This window comes from Lissotriton helveticus, chromosome 4_1 (genome assembly GCF_964261635.1).
Source record: "Lissotriton helveticus chromosome 4_1, aLisHel1.1, whole genome shotgun sequence".
Taxonomy (NCBI): Eukaryota; Metazoa; Chordata; class Amphibia; order Caudata; family Salamandridae; genus Lissotriton; species Lissotriton helveticus.
The window spans coordinates 236,522,679-236,534,942 of record NC_136063.1 but is presented as its reverse complement, the minus strand read 5'-3'; the positions used below and the strand labels follow the sequence as shown (position 1 = coordinate 236,534,942).

At 46.8% G+C, this 12,264-nt stretch overlaps 1 protein-coding gene across 1 annotated transcript in view; it reads right to left on the bottom strand.

Moving 5' to 3' along the window:
* The window catches only part of ZFAT (zinc finger and AT-hook domain containing), a 985,201-nt gene that overhangs the window by 180,006 nt on the left and 792,931 nt on the right, over nucleotides 1–12,264 (bottom strand). The gene's annotated exons all lie outside the window — the stretch shown is intronic.

The window sequence follows — 12,264 nt, the reverse complement described above, 5'->3', positions numbered from 1 at the left end:
ACACAGGTCCGATAGGCCCCCAGACCTAGTAGTCATTACAACCTGTTTAATCTGTTCAACTGATGGGGGCATAAAATTACCCGTCGGATTAGGAATCACGGTGGCCGGTCCCTGTTTGAGATCTATGCATGACTGTGAGGCCGCGGACTTTTCGGACATTTTAAAGGAAACGTAGACAGAGTTGACTTTGTCTATGAAAAACTGACCTAGACTGTTGCATAGTTCAGTGCTGCCCTCCATCCGTTTGTTGGAGTTAAGGATTGTTAGTTTTTTTACAGTGGTAAATAGTTCCTTGCTGAAATTCTTGGCCTCATTTATTTTTTGTATAAAATAATTACTTTTTTCTTCTAGGATTAGTTTTTTGTAAAATGCTAGGGAGGTTCTGTATTCTTCTTTCAACCATTGTTCGTAATTGAATCTCCATTTTCTTTTCACCCTTCTATAATTTTCTTTTTGCGCCTTCAGTTTGTCGGAAAACCATGGTTGTGATGGTTTTTTTCTCCTTCAGGTGATCTTTTTCAGAGGGACTGCTATCTTGACTGCTGAGTTCATTCAACTGAAAAACTGATTGGCTGCTAGGTTGCTGTCTAACTCTAGTTCCGAATTGGTCGTGGAGAGTTGCTCCTGTAATTTAGGAGTGTCAATCTTAGTCCAGTCCTGGATGGTGACATACCTAGGCTGGGGAGTCGTCGTATCTGTGACCTGCTCTAACTTTAAAGTACATTTTATTACTCTATGGTCTGACCAAGTAACGGGCTGTATTTCCATCAACTCAATGTTAGTGTTTGAGGTGAAGATCCCATCGAGGGTGTGCCCCGCCACACGCGTGTCTTCCTTAATAATCTGCTCCATGGATAAATTAGACATTGCACCAGTCAATGTTATTGTATTTCTATCTGAGCTCTTTTCTAAGTGTATGTTATGTTATATTATGTTATGAGCATTTATTACGCGCACAGCTGCTCCAGCAAAGGAGCGTCCTGGCGCCTGACAAGGTACCAACATAACACAGCTAAAAGGAGAGACCAGGGGAAAACAGATTAGGGAAATAAGAGGGTCTTAACGGCCCTGCGAAACGAAAGCAGATCACCGAGGGTACGTATCTCTACAGGAAGGGAATTCCACAAAGCCGCAGCACGTACTCGAAAAGAACGGTCGCCAGCACGGCTGCGCTTAAACCGGGGGACTACTGCTAATTCAAGGTCCGAGGAGCGCAGACATCGGGCTGGAACATAAAGAGACAAAAGATTCAAAAGAATCTGAGCAGGGGAGCCCTTGAGGATCTTGTGAGACATGCAAAGCACTTTGAATTGGATCCTCTGCTTAATCGGCAGCCAATGGAGAGAGCGCAAGGTGTTCGCAGTGGAGCAAAGCCTGGGCAGCCCCACAACTGCTCTGGCGGCCGCATTTTGCACGCGTTGAAGACGAGTGATTTCGGCCTGATTTAACCCTACCAAAAGGGAGCTGGCATAGTCAAGCCGAGAGATCACCGTCGCCTGCACAATAAGCTGCCTGGTCGAAGCATCGAAAATTTTTAACACAGGTCTTAGGCTACGCAGGACGCCAAAGCAGCAGGCAGCAGTGCGCTTAGTGTGGCAGACAAAGCTGAGAGTGGGATCTAACCACACCCCGAGGTTTTTTATCTCCGAAACCGGAGTCGGGGTGGGACCAAGCTCTGAAGGCCACTACGTATCGCCCCAGAGTTCCGCTTGCTTACCGAAGATCATAATCTCCGTCTTTTTTGCGTTCAGTTGGAGGCAGTTGGACGTCATCCAGCTGGCGACCGCCCGTAGTCCATTCTGGAATCTTGGGGCATCCAACGCTGAATCCCCGCTGAGCGTAACCGCCAGCTGGGTGTCGTCAGCGTATGACACCATGGTCATACCCCACCGCTTGACGACCTCAGCCAGCGGTCTCACGTAAAGGTTAAAAAGCGTGGGGCTCAGCGAGGATCCCTGAGGCACACCAAGATCCAGGGGATAGAATTTAGACTGATGGGGCGGGACAGCCACGCAAAAAGATCGGTCAGCAAGAAAAAAGCGGAACCACTGGAGAGCAGAGCCAACGATACCAGCATCCTCCAGGCGTTGCAGAAGAATCCCGTGCGAGACGGTGTCAAAGGCGGCGCTAAGATCTAATAAAACAAGCGCCGCCGTTTGACCCGCATCGAGCACAGAGCGCAGATGTTCCACCATATAAAGGAGGGCGGTCTCTGTGCTATGACCCGCTCGGAATCCATTCTGCGTCGCGTCCAAGATGTTGGCACGCGAGAGATGGTCAGAGAGGGCAGTGTTAACGTGCACCTCCGCTACATTTGCTGGCCAAGGGAGGAGTGATATCGGGCGATAATTCTCAGGCTTGCTGGCATCCAAGGACGGCTTCTTCAAAATGGGCATAACCACTGCCTGTTTCCACTTGGCGGGAACCGACCCAGATGCGAGCAAGATGTTAATCAAGGAGCAGATCGGCGAATGCTCAGGAGATGCCATGTGTCTAAACAAAGCTGTCCGTAACGGGTCAGCCGGAGACCCGGACTTAACTTGCTGGGCCAGATTTTTAAAACTTTCAGGTGTTAAGCTAGGAAAAGAATGTAACACCTCTTGCACTGGGGGGCTAGAAAGCCCATCACCAGAGGGCATAACCGAAGGAAAGGCTCGATATATGGCTTGGACTTTTTCCAAGAAAAAGGCCGCTAAGGTTTCACAATGCGAACTGGAACAAGATTCATTCGCAGAGGCCTTTTTTGCCACCAGATCCTTGAGAGCCTTAAAAATGGTTTTAGATTGATTAGTGCTGTTGCGGAATTAGAGAGCATAGAATGCCGCACGAGCTCTGCAAACAGCACGATGGTAGCATTTGACGGTGGCCAGATACACGGCTTTTTTACTGATCTCATAATTTTTCCGCCATTCTCTCTCAGCGCGCCTACACGTGCTTTTGAGCGCACGCAGAGAGCCATCATACCAAGGACTAGGGTCCCTTAGTCCACGTTTGCTCAAGGCCACCGGGATAAGGGAATCAAGGGCCCTGGTAACCCAATCACAGAAACGGTCATAACCTGTTTCCGCAGTGTCTAACGGGCCCAACGGGTCCTCGGACAGCAGGCGGTGGAAGTCCTCAAGTTTGAGTTTGGTCCAATGACGTCTGGGGACAACTCGGATCGTAGGTTTAAGAGGGGGCTCATATAATGGACACTGGATCCTCACCAAAAAGTGATCCGTCCAGGCCACGGGGGAAGGCATAGAAACCCTTACGTCTGGGAGATTCGTGAAGAAGGGGTCCAGGGTATGTCCACCTACATGGGTGGGATACGTAATCCATTGAGACAGCTGCAAGGCCTCAAGGTCAGCCTGAAAGCTACTCACAGTCGGCGCGGTCAGGTTGTCAAAATGGAGATTCAAATCCCTGAGAATAGAAAAGTTAGCGCACCCAACAGCTAGCGTGCTAATAGTATCTGGGAGAGCCTCCCTGAATGCCACATCGCTACCTGGAGGGCGGTAAATCAATAAACCCGAGAAGGAAAAATGGGGGGTGATGGAGATCTTAAACGAGGCACATTCGCAGCCTACGATTTTTTGACCTTTCCAATCACAAGGGTTACAGGATTTGACAGCAAGTGCTATTCCCCCACCTCTAGCGGAGCGATTGAGTGTGTAGACCGAATACTCAGAGGGGAAAGCCATATTGAGAATAGCCGAGTCAGCCTCCTGTAACCAGGTCTCAGTCAAACAAAAAATATCAGGTAATTCCTTTTCAATTAGGTCATAAATGTCCTGATAATGTTTCACCATCGACCTAACGTTCAAGTTCCAGACACTAAAATCGTGCCGGGAGCGTTTCCTTCCAGTGACAGACTCCTCACCAATAAAGCAAGAAGGGGCGGGGGCCTCAAGTGAGGTTCCGTGAGAATCATTACGGTGTTTCGAGCATGAACCAATATGGGCAAGTAAGGTATCTATGAACCGTAAAAGACGAGTTCAGTAAATGTACGTGTTTTCGCTACACTACTTGGCGGGGTTCGCCTTATTTACGTGCTTCTACAATTGAACCTTTGGGTTCCATTTTAGATACGGCATCCATTTTGTTTCTTGCCCTCACGTAGTCAGCAAGCAGGAAAATGTCCGCCTCGTGACCCTTTAGGTCCCAAGCCTTACGGAAGATGCAGGTTCCTTTCATACAGCTCCTATGACCGGGGGAACGACACTGCGAAGGCAGGTGGCTCCGCTTGAGGGTAATCTTCCCACGGAGGCCTATTGTTTCAGCCTCGCATGCGCTCGGCTTGAATCCTTTGATCCAGTAATTATGCCTTCCGATATTACCCTCACACTCTCTCCTCTACTGTTGTCTGACTTCCTTGCAGCTGTTCTTGTCTCTACCCTCATCCTTTTACAACTAGAGTGGAATGCGCCTAATGGTGGGAAGATGTGCATTTACAGTTGGGAACCGGCAAACGTTATTATCAGTGTGTTCCGGGTTTTCCGATGCCATGAATGAAGCTTTTTGACGTTTACTGTGGGAACTGAGTTGTAACCTTTTGTTCGTAATGTTAGTCTATGTCGAAAACTAGTATAAAAGGAGCGACCCACATATGCAATTTGAAGCAGACTCTCAGAACTTACAATTCGTTGTACTTCTTGTGACTTTTGCCTCCCTGCAGTAATAAACGCTGATCTTTAACGCCGAAGGAAGTGTCCCGTGTCTCTGTCACTTGTGCGCCGAACAGGTATCCCATGAAGGTTTTAGGTGTTGTTCCCTGGCAGCGCCAGGATACCCGCTGGGTGACAGCTGCGCTTAACAAGCATTAAAATACATACATACATACATACATACATACCGCTGGTTCTGTTAAAAGTCCAGTCCTTCAGTTTGGCGCCCAACGTGGGGCGACATCAGCGGTACCGGTCCAAAGCCTGACGATCGTGAGGAACTTCGTGTGAAATTTCCGAGGAAAAGGTGCACCCCGCTTCATCGATCCTGTTGTCGAAATAAGTGGTCCGAAGATTTTTCCCGCGAAGATTCCCGCCTCCTGACGGCTGCGACGGACCGATGCCCTGACTGTCGACCTGTTTCGGTGCCCGGCGTAGACCTTTCGTATAAGCGAGATGATAGACGGGCCTTCCTGGTGACGCCATTGTGCTCTCAGTTAAGTATTTTGGTGGGTCGCTCCCAGTGTCCTTAGTTGTTGTTGAGCTTAATGAAGCTTTGTTGTATGCATGGTTCCATTGCATTTGTGGTTCTTAGTTGAGGTTCTTAGTGGTTATTTGACAGTTGCAATTGCCAAAAACCGAGGGTTTTGTGTTTCACGAAGATTTAGCGCTTCGGTAACCCTTGAAGTTTGATACTAGGTTAGTGTGCACGATGCCTAGCCATAGTGGTTTTCTTGGTTTCTTCAAATGTTGCGCAATGGATTCCCGGTTGGAGGACTCGTGTCCGATACCTCCAGTTGGAACTCCGATATATGAGCTCTATAGTCGACACGGTGTGGGCCCTATTATATATAATAAATACTGGGTCCGTTACACGAAAAAGGATGGTGTCCTTAGTTGGCCACCACATGGAAGTTTTGATCTCACGATCTTAGATAATCTTGAAGCTAAATTGTTTAAAAGGAAAGCTAGGCCAGCTATGTTTGATTCCTTCCGGGTGTGGCGTAAAGAGGCCAAGCAGAAAGAAAAAAAGCAGTCTAAAAAGAATAAAAAAGATGGTATGACCCCGATAATGCAACTTGTAAGACAATGTCAGCAAGATAGAGAAGAATCAGAATTTGAAGTTTCTACTAGATTACACCACATGAGGATAGACAAATGTTATCCGGCTTTACCAGCCAGTTCTGATAAGAAAGAGGAGGACCCTAAGGAGGATCCCCTGTTAACGTATTTCATGAACTCGCCACCTCCATATGCACAGGGTGCTACGGCTCCTGTTGTTCCTCCTGTAGTTCCTCCTGTTGTTCCTCCTGTCGTTCCGGCGGCTGCTGGTCAGCCCGTTGCCGGTCCTACAGTCGTCCCTCCTACTGTTCCCGTGCCTATACCTCCTCAGCCTCCTATCACTGCTACCCCGACTACCTTGCCTGCTCCTACTATGCCTATCTTCACTTCTAATGTTGTTTCTCCTGTTCTTCTTTCTTCTTCTCCTTCTGTTCGTAATCGAATCCCTAACGCTGTTGCTACCCTTTATTCACCGCTTACTGGACAGTTATTTCCGTCCGATCTTTCCGAAACTCCCCAGAGACGGAGTCAGATCCCTAGTGGAAGGGAAAAAGAGACGTTAGTAACTATGGCACATAGATGGATAAGACACCCTGCAAACTACACTCCACGCATGGTTTTCGACACGTTCTCTCAGTTTAATGAGCCTACGCAGAGATTCGTGTTTGAAGAAATGTGTAACTTTTTGAGAGAAGGATGGTATAATAATGATGTAGACATTGTACCGCCCGATATAACTGAGCTTCAGAGTCAATTTTCGAATGGTATGATTGTAGGTGGAGATGTACGACGTGCCTTAGAGCGATTGTTAGCCCATAGGTCGACAATGCCTTCTCAAGTATCGTTTGATGATGACTCTGAGAATTGGAAAGCGGCTCCTGGTCAGTATCCTATGAGAGAGGTTCCGCCACTTTGGGTGCCTGGTGATCCACAAGCTCACCCTCCGGTCTTACCGCACTTTCGAAGAGTGTGGATACACCTCCCATGGAAACAATCAGAAGTATTGCAAGTAAAACAATCTTTGCCTGATCCACGTAAGAATCCGGCTGGTTATTATAAGGAACTATCCCAATTGGTGGAAGCTTCTGTTATGAACCTTGCCGATATCGACATGTTGTTTGGTAATGTTGTACCACAACCAGTTTGGGCGAAAATTCGCCAAGCAAATCACGCAAATGAGTTAGGTGGTGATTGGGCTGCACTAATAGCGGCTGATGCATTACAAGTTGGTGGGGCTAAACCTGATCAGTTGATTTTAGATTTACCTCAGAAAATCATTACACTTATGAAAACTCTCATGCCGGCGATGAGGGTGAACTGGGATAAATTATCAGCATGTAAGCAAAAGAAAGACGAGAGTGTCTCGGATTTCTTTACAAGGTTTGAGGAAGCGTTTGTTGACCACAGTGGTCAGGATATGGGCACTGAGGGAGGTCAGCGGTTATTTGTCGACAAGTTCGTGTCGAATTTGTTGCCTGAGCTATGCAACAAATTGAAGAATTCAGAAAGTGCATGGGCTGTTTCAACCACCGCACAGATATTAGCGACGGCTCAATACTACGAGAATAGGGAAAAGGAAGACAGTGATCGTGCAGATAAGAAAACGAAGGAGCTCAAAACAAAGGTTTTGTTGCAGCAAGCGTATCCTCCGCGAACAAATCAAAATGATTCGCAACAGCAGTATCGACCACGAGCACAGCCCAATAGAATGCAGCCACGTTCTGACAACTCTGACTATAGATCTTCACTTGGGTATAACCAGTGCGCATATTGTAGGCGGGAGGGCCATATCAAGTATGATTGTCCTGCTCTACGTGATCGCCTTAATGGTGTGTCGACTAGAGGAGGTCGTGGTGGCCCCCAACAGCCATCTAGAGGTAGAGGTCGTGGTAGCGCTCAAAGTCAGAACGAGCGCCCGCTTCATTCATCGGACGCAAATAATTGTTTTGATCAGCGCAATGTGAAGTCCGATAGATCGGCACAGTACCATGTGGACGATTATTACACGGAACATGAGATTGTGTCAGACGACCGTTACTAGGACAGCCACCGACAAAGAGAGGGAGTAGTGTCAGTTCCGGTTGATCAGAGAGGGCCTTACGTTGCAGTTGCCACATCTGGCGTCGTTGAGCCTTTTCTGTTAGACACTGGTGCAATGAAAAGTTCCATCATGCATTCAAAACTCCCTGGCGCACCTTTGTCCGGCTTAACAAATGTTTCCATTGGATTCTCTGGCGCCCCGGTTAGCAATCCAGTCTCCAGTCCTTTGCCCCTTACTATTGGTCCTCGTGAGCTGGAGGCTCCCTTGATTCTATCTACTGGTTGTGGTGAGAATCTCTTAGGTCTGGATTTGTTAAAACGGTTATATGCGACTTTGTATTGCTCTCCTGAGGGAGTGGAGCTTACATTAGGTCGGAGAGTAATTTCTCCTATGTACTTATCGATCGATACATTTCCACCGGAATTGAGCTCCCTTCCTGCGTCTCTATGGGCCACGGGTCCCAATGATGTGGGCCTATTGGACATCCCTCCTTATGTGATCCAATTAAAACCGAATGTACGATTGCCACGTTTACCTCAATATCGTATTTCTCTTGATGGTGAGCGAGCGCTATTGGCGATTATTCACGACTTGATCCAAAAGGATGTCATTGAAGAAACTCGGGGAAATGTGTGTAACAGTCCTGTGCTACCTATTTTAAAACGAACTGATCCATCTAAACCTCCTGTGTATCGCTTCATAATCGATCTAAGAGAAGTGAATAAAATTGTGGTTCCACAGTTTCCCGTGGTACCTGATATCATGGCTTTGTTGACCCTGATTCCAGCCTCTGCCTCCTGGTTCACGGTGATCGATCTAAAGAATGCCTTCTTTAGCATCCCAATCGCTGAGGAAAGCAGAGACCTATTCGGATTCACATTAGGTGGTCGCAGTTTTAGGCTAAAACGCGCTCCACAGGGCTACTGTGAGAGTCCGTCAATCTACAGTCAAGCACTTAAAAGTCAGCTTGATGCCTTTGTGTTACCGGCAGGTGCGGCTTTGATTCAGTATGTTGATGACCTATTAGTAGCTGCAGATACTGAGATTATTTGCAGAACCGTGTCGTTGTTACACCATTTGTGTGACTTACATCATAAGGTGTCACCTTCCAAGCTGCAATATTGTTGTCAAGAAGTAACCTACTTAGGTCACTTATTGTCAAAAGAAGGGAGAAGGTTGACCCCAGAGAGAATTGCAGCGATTGCTCGAATGACTGTGCCAAGAACTCAGAGAGATGTACGTACCTTTTTAGGTATTACGTCATACTGCAGACAATGGATTCCAAATTTTTCATTATTGGCGAAACCATTGTTAGCTCTCACGTGCAAGGATGTCCCGACTCCTTTGCCTTGGACTGAAGAGTGTCAGAAAGGGTTTTCTGAATTACGTGATGCGTTGTGTTCGGCTCCTGTGTTAGGGACTCCTGACTACAGTAAGCCGTTTACACTATACGTTCACGAAAGGGATGGTTGCGCGTTGAGTGTTCTGACGCAACACTTTGGCGATAAGCAACGACCATGTGCATATTTTTCCTCGACCTTAGACCCAGTGGCTAGAGCATTGCCGAGTTGTTTAAGAGCGACAGCAGCAGCTGCGGTATCCATTCGACAGTCTGCTGGTCTGGTCATGAATAACATGCTTACGGTAATGGTTCCACACGCAGTCGATACTCTCTTAAACCGGACAAAAACTCAGCACTTGACGAGTGCAAGGTTGTCTGGCTACGAGCTGACGCTCTTGGCAAGTCATATACGGATAAAACGTTGTAATGTGTTAAATCCAGCAACGTTGTTACCGATTGGCATGGAATCAGATGATGTAGCACCGCATGACTGTTATTTAAGAACCAAGGAGGAGACAAAAGGTCGTGTCGACCTGAAAAACACTCCGTTGGTAGATCCCGATGGTACTTTGTATGTGGATGGTTTGTGTTTTAAGTTGCCAAATGGTGATGTAACGACTGCGTATGCTGTAGTGACGTTGAGTACGGTTGTGGAAACTGCGAGATTGAGTCAGAATTCGGCCCAAGCGGCCGAGTTAATTGCATTGACGAGAGCGTGTGTGCTGTCTAGGGGAAAACGGGTGAATGTGTTTACTGACAGCCAGTATGCATTTGGTGTGGCGCATAGTTTTGGGCGTTTGTGGAGAGAACGTGGATTCTTTACGTCACACGGCACGAAGATTCAGCATGGACAACTTGTGAATGATCTTTTGGAAGCACTTACGTTGCCAACAGAAGTGGCAATAGTTAAATGTAGTGCGCATCGGAAAGTGACGGATGATGTTGGCCGCGGTAATGCGTTTGCGGACGAGACTGCCAAGAAGACTGCTAGAGATTTGACAAACCGAATGTATGTTGCAAGTCCAGTGAGATGACCGGCAGAATCTAGTGTTCGTGAGGACACAATTGAGAGTGTGAAGGAGATACAGAATGAGGCTACTGAAATGGAAAAGACTCGATGGAAAGAAAGCACTGGGAAGTTAGACGAGATTGGATGTTGGGTTGATTTGTCAGAAAAACAGAGATGGATGTTACCGGATGCGTATGTACTTGCTGTTGTTACGATGGCTCATGGCATAGCACATATTAGCTCGAAAGGCATATGTAAGTTGTTGTCTCCTGTATGGAAGAATGATGGGATTAGTAAGTGTGCGGAGAGAGTAGTCAAGAATTGTATGGTGTGTCTGATGTATAACCCTGGTAAGGGCACTCCCACTCCACCTGGTCATTTTGCTCCCCCTACGTATCCATTTGAGGTTATTCAGTTAGATTTCATCCACATGGAGAGATGCAATAATTTGAAATATGTCTTAGTTGTGGTTTGTGCATTCTCCAGATGGATTGAAGCTTACCCTCTTAAGGATAACACTGCCCTATCCACAGCAAAAGTTCTGCTCAAAGAGTATTTTACTAGGTATGGAATGCCTCGGGTTGTATGGTCGGACAACGGAAGTGAGTTTGTGGGAAGTGTGATGAAGAGTGTGTGTCGTGGCCTTGGTATCAATCAAAAATTTCACAGTGCTAATCATCCACAATCAGCGGGTTTGGTAGAAGGATACAATGGTACCCTGAAACTGAAACTTGCAAAAATTCAAGCAACTACTGGTTTATCATGGCCTGACGCTCTGCCCCTAGCTCTGTTATCGACAAGGGCGACCGTGCACTCTCGAGTAGGGCTTAGCCCATATGAAATTGTGTTCGGCCGTCCTCCTAATGTTTGGGGGGTTCCGAGGCCTAAAGAGTTTGATAGGATCGAATACCCAATGTTGATTGACTATCTTTATGATCTGACTGCTAAATTGAGTTTGATTCATCAACAGATCTTTGAGGCACTACCGGCACAGACAGAGGGTCCTGGTCACCGGCTCCAACCCGGTGACTGGGTACTTACCAGGAATTTCGGCCGAAAACGGAATCTAGAGCCGAGATTCGTGGGTCCCCATCAAGTGCTACTTGCAACGAGGACAGCAGTCCGGCTGGAGGGGAGAAAGAACTGGGTTCATGCAACCCACACCAAGAAGATACCGCTTCCTTTACCAGTCGATACATGGGTGAAAAAGGGCATTTCATCGTCTCAGACGGATGTTCCAATGCAATATATGCCATTTGGTGATGCTCAGTTAATAAAGAACAACTCAGTGCAATCAGACAATCACGCTGAATCATCAGAAACTTTGACTTCGTCATCAGCATTGGAGAATTCAAGCTCTGATCCGTTACCTGAACATTTGAATACTGTTTCATCATCAGAACAATTGTTTGAAGAGCAGACTCAGCCTGGGAAAAGTCGATATTTTCTTCGACCGCGCGATAAAGACTAATAAAAGAGTTCTATTTTTACTCCCCTTCGTGAGTTTACAGTACCACTTACTGTTGCTATGAACATTGTGGACATTTTATATTGTGTTTACCTTTTTTTCTTCATGCAGCTAAGAGACTAATATTAAATTAAAATAATTCATTTTGACCTATCATCTGGGTTGGCCGTAGGGCCGTGCGGGTACTTCCTTCTGTTTAGCAGCTATCGACACTAGGTCGGTTTCTTTTGTCGATTTCTGGGAACTCCTGGGAATTGGCAATCGCTACTCAAAACGAAGTGCGTCAAGAACGTCACGGACGGACTTTAGAGGATGGACTTCTCGAAGCTGTCGGAAAGAGAGAAAATGTCGGCGCAAAGATCAAAGGTGTTTTGCACAAAATGTTTTCTATTTCAGATCTATATGTTGTTCCTAACTGTTTCAATGCTTCTGGTGGGTGGAGTATATTTTGGGATTCAATTATTATTGCCTTCCATTACACCTACTCCGCCTTCCTATAATCTGAATTTCGCTTCCACTGTTTCTCCACATTCCTTTCACCTTCTGCCCCAACATGAACAAGTCAGACGTGCTGAATTTAGGAACAATTCCTTCGTTCAACTCCTGCACCAGCATCAGTTGGTGGTTAATACTACTAATTGTTGGGTGTGTGGGTTAATGCCACATACCATGGATAGGGGTATTCCGTATTTGGTT